The sequence below is a fragment of the Anomaloglossus baeobatrachus genome, chromosome 1 (assembly GCF_048569485.1).
Source record: "Anomaloglossus baeobatrachus isolate aAnoBae1 chromosome 1, aAnoBae1.hap1, whole genome shotgun sequence".
Taxonomy (NCBI): Eukaryota; Metazoa; Chordata; class Amphibia; order Anura; family Aromobatidae; genus Anomaloglossus; species Anomaloglossus baeobatrachus.
In genome coordinates this window covers 423,414,121-423,432,976 of record NC_134353.1, presented here as the reverse complement: position 1 = coordinate 423,432,976, position 18,856 = coordinate 423,414,121, and positions in this window count along the sequence as shown.

Sequence of the window (18,856 nt, the reverse complement as noted above, 5' to 3'; positions counted from 1 at the left end):
AAGTCAGCCATAGGAACTTTCGTAGTATCCTTATTCTTAGCTCCGAATTCATATCTCATAAATGAGAGGACACAGGGGTGGAGAGGGAAAACGGGAATCCAAACACTCCTCAGATGGAACAAGTTACTGGAATAAAACAACATGCAATTAAAAAGCAGCACGATAACAAGTAAATATTGCAACATGATCGTCCATAGGACAAAAACCAAACACAACCCTTCAAACAGGTTAGGATTTTTAAGGAAACCCCCATTTGGAAATTTCAGGTGTTAAGGAATGGGGCAAAACTTAATTGTTCGTTCAGTCCTGCAGGAGCCAGGGTCCCTAAAGAGAAAATCCACCTACATTCGAGTTTAGAGAGGGCCATTTTAAGATTTCCCCCACGGATCCCACCGCTGACAAGGTCAATCCCCACCACCTTCAGCCCAGTAGGGTCGCAATTATGGTGGACTTTAAAGTGCCTGGGGAGGGTCCTCAACAGCGATAGGTCCGTCACAGTTGGTGCCTTCAAAATGTCGCAAACATGTTCACGTATAAGAACACGCAATTGTCTAGTAGTCAGGCCTACATAAACCAAATCACAGGGGCATCTGGCGTAGTAGATTACGTATGTGCTACTGCACGAGATATACTTCTTAATGCAGAAATGTTGTTTTCCATCAGCCGAAAAAAACTCCTTGCCCCTAATGATATTGCCTGACTTACACGTAACACATTCACCACATGTAAAGCATCCTATCCTGGGGGTATTATGTCCAAAGAGGCCTCTGGGTGTCCTAGCCACATAGTGGCTATCCACCAGGAGGTCTCGTAAACTCCTGCCCCTCCTGGAGGTTACTAAAGGGGCTCCTGGTAAATCACTGGCCAAGACTGAGTCAGTCTTTAAGACGGGCCAGTGCTTGGACAGTGCATCCTTGATCCGTCTCCACTGTCCATTGTATGTGGAGATGAACCTAGTGTGGCTACCACCACTATCCGATGTCCTCACACTAGAACCGTAGAGGAGATGTTCTCTGGATGTGTGTTTGGCTCTCATATACCCTTGTTTGATCCCACGGGCGCCATATCCTCTATCCCTGAATCGCATGCGGAGGTCATCAGCCTGCTGCTCAAATTTCTGAGGGGTAGAACATATCCTTTTTGCCCTCAGAAATTGGCCAGTAGGAATAACTCGGATGGTTGATCTCTGGTGAGCTGATGAGGCGTGCAATAATGTATTTACGGAGGTGGTCTTTCTAAATAGATCCGTCTCAATCATACCTCCTTCTCCAACCTCCACCATAACGTCCAAAAATTCAATTTTAAGCCGATATGCCTTATACGTAAGTTTTACATTACAATTATTCCGGTTGAGATCATCCATAAATATATCCAGCAGAGACCGTGCCCCCTGCCAGAGGAGCAGCACGTCATCGATGTACTTGTATCAGCAGACTATATTCTGGGCAAGTGGCATCTCATGTAAAACAGTCTGCTCCCACCTACCCAGAAAAAGCCCCGCATACGATGGTGCACATGCTGCTCCCATGGCGGTGCCATGTCTCTGCAGGAAGTACCGGTCTTTGAATGTAAACACGTTATGGTGGAGGATGAAGTCCAGGAGAGCTAGAATAAATTCACACAGAGATCTGTCCCACGAGCTACTAGATAAAAAGTGCCTTGATGCCTCCAAGCCCTGTTCATGCGAGATACAGGTATACAGGGACTCGACGTCCGCTGTGACCAACCACATGTCATCCTCCATGTGTACACCATCCAGCTTCCTCAATAAGTCATTTGTGTCCCGTAAATATGATGGTAAATTCTGCACCAGTGGCTTCAGATAGAAATCCACATAGGTGCAGATTGGTTCACAAAGTCCACCAATCCCCGAGACGATAGGACGTCCCAGAGGATTGGTGGTATCTTTGTGAACCTTCGGTAACAGATAAAAGGTCGGTAGTCGGGGATTTTTCACCAGGAGTCCATCTCTAATTTTAGATGTAATAATCCCCTCTTACTTCTTGTTACCAGGATAGGAGTGTATTTGTGCACCCGTTTTAAATGTTTGTGATTGTTTAATAAAATACTTTTGGATAGCAATTACTCCATTGTGTGGTTTCACATTTTTTAAGAGTTTGAATTGGAGTTTTCCTATTTTATAAATCCTATTATGAGGACTATCATGGTCAGATGACACTTGTTCAATATGTATAATCATAATGATATAGATCCCCTTTTGTCTATGAAAATTGTTTCAATTCTCATTGACTCTATTGATAGCAAAACGCTGCCAAAATGTCAAAATTAATTGACATGTTGCTTCTTTAAACGCTGAGTTTTTGACAAAATTTCTGCATCCAAAATGCAGCGTTTTAAATAGCATAGTGCACACAAGAAATCCCAATTTCCCATTGACTTTGTTGGAGAATCGAAACGCATGCATTTTGGCATTAAAACACTGCAGTTGAAAACGCTGTGGAAATGCATTGAAAAATGCATAGTGCGCACATAGCCTTAGACACGTAGAGGAAGGTCTCAGAAATGTTTTTTCCATTATTAAGAGTGGGACTCCTACACTAGTAAAGGATATACACTGTGTGCAAGGGCTCTGCAAAATTAGAAGGAGGTACTTTAATACACTCTGGAAGACACATAGAGGAGGGCCTCAGAAAACCATTTTTTCGCATTATTAAGGAGTGGGACTAGGAAAGTCTATGCTCTAAGTGCAAAGGGCTGAAAAACATTTACCTCTGTGGATATACAAATATATATATACTAGAAGGTGGCCCAATTCTAACTCATCGGGTATTCTAGAATTTATTGTGTAGTTAATGTATGTTTTTTGTTATATATATCGATGTTGTTGTGTGTAGTTGCCAGTGTTTGTGTAGGGCACTGTAAATGTTCTGGGTGTTGTCTGGGTGTGGGGGGGGTGAGAGCGGTGTTGTATGTGTGTTGCGTTGTTTGTGGAGCGCTGTGTGTCTGCAGTGTTGTCTGTGTGTGGTGCTGTGTGTGTTGCGCGGTTTGTGTGGGTGTGGAATGCGTGTGTGTTTTGGGGGGAGGTATGTTTTGTGCAGTGTGTGTGTTGCGTGGTATGTGCGTATATTTGTGTATGCCGCGGTGTTTGTGTGTTGGGTGCTGTGTGTGTGTGGCGTTGTCTGTGTGTGGGTGTCTGTGTAGGGCGGTGTTTGTGGTTCCCAGTGTGTGTGTGGTGTGTTGTGCGGTGCGCGTGTGGCACTGTGTGTGTGTTTTGGGGGGAGGTGTGCACCCCCATTGTGCTCCATCCCCCATGCTGCGCACCCCCATCGTGCTCCATCCCCCATGCTGTGCACCCCCATCGTGCTCCATCCCTCATGCTGCACCCCCCCATCGTGCTCCATCCCCCATGCTGCGCACCCCCCATCGTGCTCCATCCCCCATGCTGCGCACCCGCCATCGTGCTCCATCCCCCATGCTGCGCACTCCCATCGTGCTCCATCCCCCATGCCGCACACTCCCCATCGTGCTCCATCCCCCATTGTGCGCACCCCCCATCGTGCTCCATCCCCCATGCTGCACACCCCCCATCGTGCTCCATCCCCCATTCTGTGCACCCCCCATGCTGCGCACTCCCATCGTGCTCCATCCCCCATGCTGCGCACTCCCCATCGTGCTCCATCCCCCATGGTGCGCACCCCCCATCGTGCTCCATCCCCCATGCTGCCCACCCCCCATCCCCCATGCTGCGCACCCCCCATGCTGCGCACCCCCCATCATGCTCCATCCCCATGCTGCGCACTCCCCATCGTGCTCCATCCCCCATGCTGTGCACCCCCCATCGTGCTCCATCCCTCCTGCTGCACCCCCCATCGTGCTCCATCCCCCATGCTGCGCACCCCCCATCGTGCTCCATCCCCCATGCTGTGCACCCCCCATCGTGCTCCATCCCCCATGCTGCGCACCCCCCATCGTGCTCCATCCCCCATGCTGAGCACTCCCATCGTGCTCCATCCCCCATGCTGCACACTCCCCATCGTGCTCCATCCCCCATGGTGCGCACCCCCCATCGTGCTCCATCCCCCATGCTGCGCACACCCCATCGTGCTCCATCCCCCATGCTGCGCACCCCCCATCGTGCTCCATCCCCCATGCTGCGCACTCCCCATCGGGCTCCACAGTCACACATCAGACAGTATACATGCACACATCTGATCGCATACACTCACACCCCACTTCTCCCTGTGCCTTCTGGTGGGCGGTCCCAGCAGCTGTGCTGCACGCCGTGCTCCTCTGCCTTCTGCCGACACTCACACACTTGATCGCATACACGCACACACCCGATCGCATACACGCACACACCCGATCGCATACACGCACACACCCGATCGCATACACGCGTACACACACTGACGATATCGCACATACGCACTCACACACTCACAATATCCGGAGATACCACATGCTTCCGGCCATGTGATCCTCCGGCAGGTCCTGGAAGGTCATTGCACACACAGTATCGCCGCCGAGAAGTAAGCGATGTCACTGGATGTTGTGAGTGTGTGGATGCGATCTGATGTGTGTGTGAGGTGTGTGTGAGAGTGAGTGGGATCTGATGTGTGTGTGTCTGTTCTTATGTGTGTGCGTGTGTGTGTGTGTTCCGCCGCTGCAGGACCTTGATGCGCTCACCTGCTCCCGGTCAGCGTCTGGTGAGTATGACTGCGGGGTCTTCTTTCTTCTGTCTTCTCTCTTCTGGGGGTGCCCGCTGCCTATAATGAAGTGTCTTGCAGTGTCTTTAACTCTTTCACCGCTGCATGACACTTCATTATTGACCGCAGCGTATGCCGGCTCCCTGCACATGTGTACCGGGAGCCAGTGTTCGCTGGTAACCATGATACACATCGGGTAACTAAGGGAAGCGCTTCCTATAGTTACACGATGTGTATCATGGTTACCAGCGTACACCGGCTCCGTCACGATCCCAGCTTCGCAAGGTTATGTCCGCCGGGGCCGAGTGTGGCGAGGGCGAGCGGGCGAGGCGTCAGCGTATGCCGGCTCCCTGCACATGTGTACTGGGAGCCGGTGTACGCTGGAGCGGGCGATGCGTGCGGAGAGCCGGGGCAAGCGGATAATCCATGCGGGGGGCGGGGCCAGGCCGAGGCGAGCGGCCAATCCGTGGGGGGGCGGGGACAGGCCGAGCCCAGAGGCCAATCCGACAGTTGTCACACTAACGACACTGTCACGGTGACACAATTTTGGAGCAAGACAAACAGACAGACAGACAGAATAAGGCAATTATATATATAGATGTAAGAGAGTTTTCGAGGATTATGAAGGACATCATACACAACCTTGAAAAATTAAGAGCGAGGGTTGCATGATCACTTGGTTGATAAGTAGAGATGAGCCACCCCCCTAGTGTTCGAGTTCAGTTCGTCGAACGGCGGGTGTGTTCGTCAAATGTTCGACGAACACCTTCGAACCCCATTGAAAACAATGGCAGGCAAACACAAACATATACAAACACATTATACATATTCACATACAGTTAATAATAAACATTGCCATTATACTTACAGGTCCCACAACGCGTCCTGCAGACTCTGTCTCCCGCCGCTTCTCCTTCAGATCATCGCTGTGTCCTCCCGGTAACCAGCACTGATAATAGGACCTTTCCGTGATGTCATAGCATGTGACCAGTCACGTGTGTATTATCTCATTGGCTACAGACTGGTCACATGGCTATGACGTCTTGCTAGGTCCTATCAGTACATGTCGTCAGTATGCGGTGCTCACCCGAGCATCTCCGTACTCAGTATACTCGGCGAGTACCGGCGAGATACTCGGTCACAAGCTTGGCTCCCCATTCCTGCATTTCGGTGCTCTTTACAGAGTCAGCCCACATGCAGGGACTGGATGCCACAGCCGGTGAATAGCGGCGCCGGGAATCAGGTGATCGGAGATCACTGTTGCTATAGTAACCCGCCTGTCAGGTTACTATTGCAATGGTGGCAGCGGTGACGTCACCGCTTACCAACCCGCAGCCTCTGCTCACTCATTGAGTAATTAGACTGCATGAGAGCAGCAGCGTCTTCCTCCTATGTAGTGCTGTCTGATGTAGCAGAGCTGCATGGGTTGAAGGAGAAAGAAGACAGAAGACCAGGATTGTGGAGGGATGAGAGGGAGTAATAAACATGGAGTCTCTAAGTGTGTCTGTGTATTTATTTCTATTAAAGTATTTTTTCTCTTTGTGGTGTCTTTTTTTTAACCCTTTATTGGAGATTCTTAATGGCCGGGTCAAACTTGCCTGACATTAAGAATCTCTGGCTTAATACTAGCTAGTAAAACAAAGCTAGTATTAACCCCTTATTACCCAGCGAGCCACCCGGCATCAGGGCCGCTGGTAGAGTTGGATACAGCGCCAGATGATGGCGCTTCTATGAAATTGCCATTTTCTGGGGCGGCTGCGGACTGCAATTCGCAGCGGAGGGGCCCAGAAAGCTTGGGCCAACCTGTGCTAGAGATTCCAATTTCCAGCTGCCTAGTTGTACCTGCATGGACACAAAAATGGGGCAAAGCCCATGTCGTTTTTTTATTTAAATTATTTCATGAAATTCATGAAATAATTAAAAAAAGGGCTTCCCTATATTTTTAGTTCCCAGCCGGGTACAAATAGGCAGCTGGGGGTTGGGGGCAGCCGTACCTGCCTGCTGTACCTGGCTAGCATACAAAAATATGGCGAAGCCCACGTCATTTTTTTTTTTAGTTTTTTGGCAAACTTAAAAAAAAATAAAAAAATACTTCCCTGGATTTTCCATTGCCAGTGAAGGTAACACCAAGCAGTGGGGCTTAGCAGCCAGTAGCTGCTTGGATTACCCTTAGCTACCAATACAAAAAATGCAGTGGGAGCCCACGTATTTTTTTTTAATTATTTATTTAAATAACTAAAAAAAGGGGCTTCCCTGTATTTTGATTGCCTGACATCACAGTACTGTAAAAATAAATCATTAAAAAAAATGACTTAGCGCTCCACGGTATTTTTGATTCTCAGCGCAGATAAAGCAGACAACTACGGGTTGCCACCCCCATCTGCCTGGCGTTACCTTAGCTGGCAATCAAAATACAGGGAAGCCCATTAATTTTTTTTATTTAAAAAAATAGTTAAGGACTTCCTGTTCCGGCGCTGAGGATGTAGGACGTGTGGTGAGAATCTCCTGCACCTGCAAGAGATCATACTAAGAATCAGGAACGGATCTGTGCCCATCCAACACCCCAAAGACACAGCTGCTGGGGGATAGCTGCCTCTGCAAGAGACTCCCTGAGAAAAAGCTGGGTGAGAGACAGATTGAGGGTCTGGCAGATGCACTGGGGTAGAGACTAGAGGATCCCCTGACCCAGGACTCCCTGCTGTTGAGACTGCCGTGATATCCCTCGCTCTGGCCAGATTACAGTGAGGAAGACAGAACACAGCAGTGCTGGGCTGAAGCCTGCCATTAAGAGCTGAGGCCAGGGACAGAGACTGTATCAGGGGTAGGTCGGGGTTGCCCACGCTCCCCCCCTCTTCCCCCCTTCGGGTAGCACAGATTACTGAACTGCTGGTTGAGGTCCCCACTGGTGTCCCTCTGCCCCCCTAGACTGTGCTAAGTAGTGCCCTCACCTGTGCTGAAGAGAGAGGACTGCTGGAGGTCGGGAGGGCAGAGAAAGCAGCATGCTGAGCACTGAAACAGGCCTGAGAGAGATTTCTGGGCGGGAAAACTCCATTTTTTTTAAAAAAAAAATTTCTCTTTGAAAACTGCCTGACTGCTGGATCCCCGGGCAGCAGGAAGTGAGAGATCTAGTGGGTGGAACAATATAGTGCATCTCACACAGAGCCATCTGCAGGATACTGCCTCCCTCTAGTGGCCATCATATAGAACTGCATCTTGTAAATTGATTGCTGGCTTCTGAAGGAGCTAACAGTAAGCCACTCATATACTAAGGGGTACTTTGCACGTTGCGACATCGCTACTGCAATATCGTCGGGGTCAAATCAAAAGTGACGCACAACCGGCGCCGGTAACGACGTCGCAACGTGTAAAGCCTAGATGCGCCGATAAACGATCGCAAAAGTGTCGTAAATCGGTGATCTGTGTAGCGTCGCACATTTTCATAATGTCGCACCAATAAGAGATACGATGTTGTTCCTCGTTCCTGCGGCAGCACACATCGTTGTGTGTGAAGCCGCAGGAGCGAGGAACATCTCCTTACCTGCCTCCACCGTCAATGCGGAAGGAAGGAGGTGGGCGGGATGTTTACGTCTCGCTCATCTCCGCCCCTCCGCTTCTATTGGCCGCCTGCCGTGTGACGTTGCTGTGACGCCTCACGACCCGCCCACTTAGGAAGGAGGCGGGTTGCCATCCAGAGTGACGTCGCAGGGCAGGTAAGTGCGTGTGAAGCTGCCGTAGCAATAATGTTCGCTACGGCAGCTACCACAAGATATCGCATGTGCGACGGGGGCGGGTACTATCGCACTCGGCATTGCTAGCGATGTTGCAGCGTGCAAAGTACCCCATCACACTACAATTTATTGTCTCCCCTCGTTAAAGGGACGGTGCTTTTGCAACTTACAGACCTTTGATTTATGGAGCGGTACCTCCTACGTAGTGCACAAAAAATGGACTACTCTCGCGTAAGAGACAGGGCCAGCAGCGAAGGGGAGGAAGAAATGGCACCGAGCCCCCCCGGAAGAACAAGTCTCTGTTGATATATCTCAACCGCTTCACAATGCCTTTATGAGTGAATCTGCCGAACATTCTAATGACAGCAACAAAGAAGTTGACACGCACATGCAAACAGTAGATTTTAAAACAATGACAACAGAGGTTGCAGCTAATATCATGCAGAGATCCAGAAAACCATAGAGAAAGCTATCCAGAATGCCCTCCACAACTTTCAGGGGCAATTAAACAAACATAAAGGACAGATAGAGGAGTTGGAACAGAGAGTGTCATCCCTGGAAGAAGATAACAAGCAACTGTCCTCACAGTTAGAGGAAACGGTCCCAGACACAAAACGCCTTGCAGACAAGGTTGAAGATCTCGAGAATAGGTCCAGGCGGAGCCACCTGAGAATGGTGGGACTATCTGAAGCGGTTCCCGTAGCCGAACTTCAACGCTTATGTGAAAGAGATCTCCCGGCGGCTCTGAGAATTAATAAGGACTGTAGAGTAGAAAGGGCTCACAGGGTGGGCCCAGATCTGCGCTCCCATGCCCAAAAATCTGGTGATCAGACAAGGCCATGCCAAGTGATCATGAAATTTTGGACTACAATGACAAGTTTGACATAATAAGGGCCTACAGAAAGAGAACCCAGCCACTGATCATAAGAGGAATGAAACTTCTTCTATTCGAGGATTATTCTGCAGATGTGGCCAAGCAAAGAAGAGCTTTCAGCAAAATATTTGTGTGTCTCTGCATCAAGCTAGGAAGAGCTTCACACTTCAATACCCAGCATTACTGAGGATTTTCCAAAAAGATGGTGTCAATATTGTCTACAACTCGTCAGGGGACGCCGAAAGAGACATTGAAAAAATACTGCAAACGGCAAAAACTGCAGAGAGAAGAGGAGACCGAGAGGGGGACAACTGAACAATGTCACCAAAATCCCAGAGGTCAACAGGTCGTAATAGGTCAAGCAACCCAGTGATAACTTGTGAATGGTGATGTAATATATACCCTTACCTTAAAACGGTCTGGACTCTTATTCGAGCTGTTTGTGAGATGATACCAAGATAATGAATGAATTAACTTTTTTTGGGAGGAGAGGAAGTGGCGGCTGGTGGGGGAGGGGCCAGGAATGAGTTATGACATGTCATGTGGGGCCTGCCATGCCAGAGGACGCTTGTTCACATCATCTCTATCCCCATCTGGGGATGTGTCCTGTGGTTTGGTGGGGGAGGAGGTGGAGTGGTCTGTTTAGTAGACAAATTGTTAGGGGATAGTTGGGGGATACGGATGTCGTCCTGATTGATATTCCCTACATTTCATGGGGTGCAGGTTGAGTTTCTCTAATATGCTTGTGTAATCAACCACTTTCCCAATCTCAGAAAAAAGTGAAGTCCATAGCACTTTTTGTGGTGTGCGCAGTTCGGAACACACCACAGTGCATTTCGAATTTAGAGTTATTGTTGCCCTAGGACAGTGATGGCGAACCTATGGTACGCGTGCCACCAGGGGCACGCAGAGCCCATTCTGCTGGCACGCGCGCTGTGTCCTCATCCTGCCGCTTTGATCTGCTGGTGTGGTGGCGCCGGCAGATCAAAGCTGAGTTGGAGCGGAGGAGACATTTCTCCTCGCTCTGACACTCCTCCCCCAGGCTGCAGGTGTGTTGCCTAGGAGATGGGGAAGCGTCGGTGAGCAGCGCCGGCGTAATGAGGTCTTCTGGCCGCATGGTAACTGAGGACTCAGAGGCGCGCAGCGGTGGAGCGTGTGCTGGGAGGTGAGCTGTATGTTGTGTTTTTTTTTTTTTTTAATAACTCGTGTGTGGCTATGCCAAGGTGGGGATGGGGGGGCCAGTGCCAGCATGGGGTGGGGGAGAACACATATGCCAGCATGGGGTGGGGGGGAGAACACACATGCCAGAATGGATGGGAAACACACATGCCAGCATGGGGGGGGGGAACCTGCATGCCAGCATGGGGGGGGACGACATGCATGCCAGCATGGGGGGGGGAACATACATGCCAGGATGGGGAACAATGCATGCCAGGATGGGGAGCAATGCATGCCAGGATGGGGAACAATGCATGCCAGGATGGGGAAAACATACATGCCAAGATGGAGGAAACATGCATGGCAGGATGGGGAAAACATACATGCCAAGATGGAGGAAACATGCATGGCAGGATGGGGAAAATATACATGCCAAGATGGAGGAAACATGTATGCCAGAATGGAGGAAACATGCATGGCAGGATGGGGAAAACATGCATGCCAGGATGGAGGAAACATGCTTGGCAGGATGGGGAAATATACATGCCAAGATGGAAGAAACATGCATGGCAGGATGGGGAAAATATGTATGCCAGGATGGGGAAACATGCATGCCAAGATGGAGGAATCATGCATGCCAAGATGGAGGAAACATGCATGCCAAGATGGGCAAAACATACATGCCAAGATGGAGGAAACATGCATGCCAGGATGGAGGAAACATGCCACGATAGGGTACATTTACCAGGAAGGGGAACATTTACCAGGAAGGGGAACATGCTAGGAAGGGGGACATTTTCCTGGATGGGGGTACATTTACCTGGATGGGGGGTAAATTAACCAGGATTGGGAACATTTACCAGGATTGGGGTACATGCCGGGATGGGGGAACATTTACAAGGATGGGCAATATGTCAGGATGGGGTACATTTACCAGGATGGAGGACATTTACCAGGAATGGGGTACATGCCGGGATGGGGGAACATTTACAAGGATGGGCAATATGTCAGGATGGGGTACATTTACCAGCATGGGGGAACAAGCCAGAATGGGGTACCATTTACCAGGATGGAGGACATTTACCAGGATGAGGTATATTTACCAGGATGGGGCCATGATGGGGACAAATATACCAGAATGTAGGAAATATATATCAGGATGGGGGACATGTTTACCAAGAAGTGGCCCAGGAAGGGGCACATAACTACACAATGAAAGGGGAGGGGAGCAACTCGTACATCTTTATGGGATTTCAAGATGTTCAGACTTTGAAATGTAGATGTGGATTTAAGGGTGACATCTGATTGCATTCCATGCTAAAATCTAAGGGGCACATTGCACACTCTACGACATCGCAGGTGCGATGTCAGTGGGGTCAAATTGAAAGTGACGCACATCCGGCGTCGCAGGCGATATCGTAGTGTGTAAGGCCTTTTTGATACGATTACCGAGCGCAAAATCGTCTTAATCGTATCATCGGTGTAGGGTCGGTCAATTCCATAATAAGTTATGATGTTGTACTCGTTCCAGCGGCAGCACACATCGCTGTGTGTGAAGCCGCAGGAGCGAGGAACATCTCCTACCTGCGTCCTGCGGCTCACGCCAGCTATGTGGAAGGAAGGAGGTGGGCGGGATGTTTACGTCCCGCTCATCTCCGCCCCTCCGCTTCTATTGGCCGCCTGCCGTGTGACGTCGCTATGACGCCGCACGACCCGCCCCCTTAATAAGGAGGCGGGTCGCCGGCCAGAGCGATGTCGCAGGGCAGGTGAGTGCATGTGAAGCTGGCGTAGCGATAATGTTCGCTACGCCAGCTATCACCATGATATCTCTGCTGCGACGGGGGCGGGGACTATCGCGCTCGGCATTGCAAGCATCGGTTTGCGATATCGTAGTGTGCAAAGTGCCCCTATGTCTAATATGCTGTAATTTTTGCCAGAAAGATCAACTGCTGTGTCTGCAAAGGGCTCACCTTCAATGTGTGGTAAGCATGCATGAGCGTGATGCCCCCTGCTGTAGAGAAGACTGCAAAGGTAAGATTAAAATCAATTATTTACATAATAGGATTGGTTGGCACTTCAGAAAAAAAAAATTGGGTTTAGGGCTACAGTTTGGGCACTCGGCCTGTAAAAGGTTTGCCATTACTGCCCTAGGATATTTTTCCTTGTAGTGTATCTCTTGTTCTTTTTTTTAACACCTTTCTTCTTTCAGGAGTCACAGACAGACTCCGCATGCTGTTTAACCCTTCCACAAGTATCAAGTATCTGATAACAGGTAGTAACCAAAACTAAAGGGTGCTTTACACGCTGCAACATCGCTAGCAATCTCGTTAGCGATGTAACACTCCAGATTGCACATACGATCTGCCGAGATCGCACCATTTGACCGGCGCTTTAAAAAAAAATGACCTATGTGCGATCTCGTCAAATCTTATCTGCGATCTGGCGTGTCACATCGCTAACGAGATCGCTAGCGATGTCGCAGCGTGTAAAGCACCCTTAACAGGGACTCCTATGATTGTCATTTCCTGGAATGTAAAGGGTCTACGATCTCCGAGCAAAAGGTCTAAGATACTGAGGCACCTTAAACGATTCTCCCCAGACATTGTCCTACTTCAGGAGACTCACTTAAGGCAAGAGGATTTTTTCAGGCTTAATAGATTCTGGGTGGGGACAGTAGTGGGATCGGCAGCACAGGGTAGACATGCAGGGGTAGTGATTTTGTTCCACCGCAACTTTGTTTTTAAATTATTGTCTCAGGAGTGTGACGAACAGGGGAGATGGGTATGGGTCACTATAGACCATGGAGGAAAAACCTATTCTATATATAACATTTATGGCCCTAACGGTTCAAACAAATCCTTTTTTGAAGATATAGAGAGAAAAATTGTCCTGGATAATTCTCCCTTGATAATTACTGGAGGTGACTTTAATATGGTACATAGGATAGAGGAAGAGAGAAGGAGTCAGAGTAGGACCCCCCAGAGAGAGGAGAACGCACTCACCTCTCTACGTAACCAGACTGGGCTGAGGGATGTCTGGCACTGGCTGCAACCTGATGCTAGAGAATTTACTCACTTTCCCATGTCCACCAGTCCTGGTCGAGAATTGACTACCTCCTGACCTCTGAGAGTCTATTAAACAGGTTGAAGTCGGTCGAAATGTTTGATTTGGTTATATCTGATCATGCCCCAGTGGGTATGGAACTGACGGACAGGGTGGTCAGGGGAACAGACTTTATATGGAGATTTCCAGCCTTCCTGACAAAGGACGAGGGATTCAATGACAAATTGCGCTGCTGGTGGGATGATGTCACGCTCCCCGGGTCCTCACCCCCGTTCCCCGGCTCACCTGCCACGCTCTCCGCTCCCCAGTCACCGGATTCCGTCCGTCCCAGGGCTCCGGGCCCCCGATCCCGGCGCCCGACAGCTTCCCTGGACCTGGCCGGCTCCCCTGCGTCCTCCTCGCAGCCTCCTTCCCTGGCTTCTGGCACCCGGGCGGCGCGCATGCGCATTAGGGCGCGCGCGCGGTCACTGACCCTTTCTTAAAGGGCCAGCGTCCATTAACAGGAAATGAGGTTGCACAGGTACAGGGTATATAAGGGGTCATTGTCCAAGGGGGCGGGGCCTGATCTTCGTGTTCCCTGAGCTAGGAGTCAGGTCTCCTGGTGTTACTGTGCTCGTACTCACCTATCTCTCTTTGTAGAGCCGTGCCTGCTTCGCCATCCAGTCTGCCGTGTCCTGATCCCCGCACGCTGTCCGTCTGCCATCTGACAGTCCGTACCATCCCGGATCCCTGCGGTGACCCGTCATCTTGCTCCAGAGGTTCCGGACCCCGCCTGATATCACCTCGGCCTCCGAACCTGAGCTACGTCACCAAGACCACCTTCTCTGACTCCGTGGTCCCTGGGACTCCTCCGCTGCCTTCACTTACACGGACTGTTCTACTGCCCATCAGTGCTTCAGCTGCCGGACTCCCTACCACCATCTCAGAGAGTTCGGTCCAGTGGATCCACCTCCTGGGTCTGCCCGACCGCCCGGCCGTGACAGTAAGATCAGGCCATGGATCCCGCTGCAGCACTATTGGCCCTGCAAGAGGAACTCCAACGCCAGCGTGAAGTCCAGACCCGCATGCTGCAATTTATGACCTCCGTGGACACCCGCCTGTACACGTTACAAGCATCCATGACGCCTGCGGCACCCAGGTCCTCCAATGGACAATCCACGGCTCCCGCACCAGTGGCAGCCTCGTCGGGTGCTTCCCAACTCCGGTTGGCTTCACCACCTCGTTATTCTGGAGATCCCAAGACCTGCAGGGGCTTCATCAACCAATGTTCCCTTCATTTCACGCAGCTGCCACATCTATTCGCCTCCGACCAAGCCAAGGTCGCCTTTATAATGTCCCACCTAGAGGGCGAGGCACTGGCGTGGATGAACCCCTTGTGGGAGAAGGAGGACCCTGTGACCAAGAACCTTCGAGAGTTCCTGCAGGCCTTTCGCAGTACCTTTGACGAGCCGGGACGCGCCTCTGCGTCTGCTTCATCACTTCTCCGCCTACGTCAAGGAACACTGACGGTGGGCCAATACGCCATCCGTTTCCGCACTTTGGCTTCTGAACTCGGGTGGAATAATGAGGCCCTGACAGCCGCCTTCTGGGAGGGACTCTCGAGTCGCATCAAAGATGAGTTGGCGGGTCGTGACTTGCCCTCCACCCTAGATGCCCTGATTGCCCTGGCTACTCGAGTGGACATTCGTTTTCAGGAGCGCTCTAAAGAGCTGTCTCGTGAGAGACGACCGGTACGGCATTCCTCACCTCCCCAGAAGCCCTCCGCACCTCAGTCATCAACAGCTGGGATTCCCGTCCACGAGCCCATGCAGATTGACCGAGTACGACAGTCTGAACAGCGTCGAGCAGAGCGGCTCGCCAAGGGCCTCTGCTTTTACTGCGGAGAGGGCACACACCTGCTACGCGCCTGTCCAGAGAGGCCGGGAAACTCCAAAGCCTAGGGTTGGTAGGAGAGGCCACCCTAGGTGCTGGGACTCTCTCAGACCCGGTTATGTGGACTGTGCAAGTGTCAACGGGAGAGACACGGTTCACGGCTGAGGCATACCTCGATTCCGGGGCAGCAGGCAATTTCATTCAGCAGGCCACGGTGGACAAGTACCAGCTGCCTGTTACTCCACTTGACAAACCCCTCGTGATAGCCTCTGTGGATGGGAGACCTCTCTCTGATACCATCTCCTGGGTCACCAGACCGGTCGAACTACGTATCGGTGCCCTGCACACCGAGAACATCTCTCTCTACGTCCTTCCACACATGTCCCATCAAATCCTGCTGGGACTTCCCTGGTTGCGGACACACGAACCCTCAGTCAGCTGGGGTACTGGCGAAATCACCCGATGGGGCCCTTCTTGTCATGAGAAGTGTCTGAAGTCCATACCACACATCCGACGACCTCCGGTTCCAGAGAACCTACCGGAACTGCCCTCGGCCTATTGGTCCTTCGCAGACGTTTTCGACAAGAAGGAGTCTGAGGTACTTCCGCCACACCGTCCCTACGATTGTGCCATCGACCTGCTCCCAGGAACAACACCACCTCGAGGACGGATATATCCGTTGTCCCCAGCCGAAACCAGGGCCATGTCTACCTACATCACAGAGAGCCTGGCTAAGGGATTCATCCGGAGATCCTCCTCTCCTGCGGGAGCAGGCTTCTTCTTCGTGAAGAAGAAAGAGGGTGACCTACGCCCCTGCATCGACTACCGGGGTCTGAATCAGATCACCGTAAAGAACAAGTACCCTCTGCCGCTCATCCCCGAATTGTTCGACCGGCTCAGAGGAGCCCGTGTGTTCACCAAACTGGATCTTCGGGGTGCTTACAACCTAGTTCGTATCCGCTCTGGGGACGAATGGAAGACCGCGTTTAATACTCGCGATGGGCACTATGAATACTGCGTGATGCCCTTCGGCCTATGTAATGCACCAGCAGTCTTCCAAGAATTGGTGAACGACATCTTCCGGGACCTCCTCTACGTCTGTGTAGTAGTGTATCTGGATGACATCCTTATCTACTCTCCGGACCTCCAGACCCACAGAGAGAACGTCCAGCTGGTCCTACAACGACTGAGAGAGAATCGTCTATACGCCAAATATGAGAAGTGTGTCTTTGAGCAGTCTTCTCTCCCTTTCCTGGGATACATCATCTCGGGTACTGGACTGCAAATGGATCCTAAGAAGGTGTCCTCCATACTCAACTGGCCTCCCCCTTCTGGACTAAAGGCAATCCAACGGTTCCTGGGATTTGCCAACTACTACCGCCAGTTCATCCCTCACTTCTCTGCCCTGACTGCTCCTCTCTCCGCTTTGACCAAAAAGGAGGCTAATCCAAAGGACTGGTCACCTGCGGCCGACGCCGCGTTTTGCTCACTGAAGCGAGCATTTGCCTCCGCTCCTGTACTCCACCGTCCGGAGTTAAACCGCCAGTTCACCTTGGAGGTGGATGCCTCCTCCTCGGGAGCCGGAGCAGTGCTCATGCAAAAGTCCTCCTCCGGGAAGATGGTTACATGCGGTTTCTTCTCCAAGAGCTTCTCTGCACCTGAACGTAATTACACCATCGGTGACCGAGAACTATTGGCGGTCAAACTGGCTCTGGAGGAATGGCGCTACCTCCTGGAAGGAGCAGTGTACCCCGTGATTATCTACACGGACCACAAGAACCTGGAATACCTACGGTCCGCTCAGCGACTGAACCCACGGCAAGCCAGGTGGTCCTTATTCTTTGCCAGGTTCGACTTCCAGCTCCATTTCCGACCCGCAGACAAGAATGTACGTGCGGATGCCTTGTCTAGGTCTTTCATGCCCATGGAGCAGGAGGAAGAGACTACCCAGCCTATCATCCCTCCTAGCAAGATTATTCCGGTGGCCCCTGTCACCCTGGCCCAGATACCGCCCGGAAAGACCTATGTCTCTGAGACTGACAGGCAAAAGGTGTTACACTGGGGTCATGCCTCGAAAACAGCCGGTCATGCAGGCCAGAAGAGAACATGGGGTGCGATTGTACGCCATTATTGGTGGCCATCCCTTCGCACGGACGTCGCTGCTTTTGTCTCTGCCTGCTCCTCTTGTGCCAGGAACAAGACGCCCAAACACCTGCCCTATGGCCGTCTTCTGCCTCTGCCGATACCCACAATTCCGTGGCAACACATAGCGATGGATTTTATTACGGACTTGCCATTATCCTCTGGACACACAGTCATATGGGTCGTGGTGGACCGGTTCTCCAAAATGGCTCACTTCGTCCCTATGGCTGGACTGCCCTCTGCTCAGGAACTCGCGGAAGCCTATATACATCACATCTTCCGCTTGCATGGTTTCCCATCCCACATCGTGTCCGACCGAGGAACTCAGTTTACCTCCCGCTTCTAGAGGGCGCTCTGCAAACATCTGGGTGTGACTCTGGACTTTTCTTCTGCTTACCATCCTCAGTCTAATGGCCAAGTGGAGAGGGTCAATCAAATCTTGACCTCCTTCTTACGTCACTACGTCAACGCCCATCACGACGACTGGTCCACGCTTCTACCTTGGGCTGAATTCTCACATAACCACCACATCAGTGAGTCGTCCTCCAAATCTCCCTTCCATGTAGTTTACGGACTTCAACCCTCCGTCCCGTTGCCTATATCCCCTTCATCGGATGTTCCGGCTGCTGATTCTGCAGTTCGTGACTTTGCTACCATTTGGGACTCTGTCAAAGCGTCCCTTGGGCGCGCTTCCCAGCGGATGAAGAAACACGCTGACAAGAGACGTCTGGATCCTCCGTGTTTCTCTCCTGGTGACCTGGTCTGGCTTGCTTCCCAGTACATCCGATTGAAGATACCTTCCTACAAGCTGGGTCCTCGCTACATCGGGCCGTTTAAGGTCCTCAGCAAGATCAATGAGGTATCCTACAAACTACAGCTCCCGGCCACGATGAGGATACCCAACTCCTTCCACGTCTCTCTGCTCAAGCCGGTTGTCCTTGGTCCCTTCTCCGCTGCTGCCAGTCCGGCCCCTCCTCCTATTGCCGATGATGACATCTATGCGGTAAGGGATATCGTGGCCATGAAGACCGTACGAGGTCGACAGTTCTTCCTGGTGGACTGGGAAGGGTATGGTCCTGAGGATAGGTCTTGGGAGCCCAGGGAGAACGTGGGCACTCCTCTTATCCGTGCCTTCATGTCCCGGTTGCGGGGAGGGGGGCGTGGGGGGGGGGGTACTGTCACGCTCCCCGGGTCCTCACCCCCGTTCCCCGGCTCACCTGCCACGCTCTCCGCTCCCCAGTCACCGGATTCCGTCCGTCCCAGGGCTCCGGGCCCCCGATCCCGGCGCCCGACAGCTTCCCTGGACCTGGCCGGCTCCCCTGCGTCCTCCTCGCAGCCTCCTTCCCTGGCTT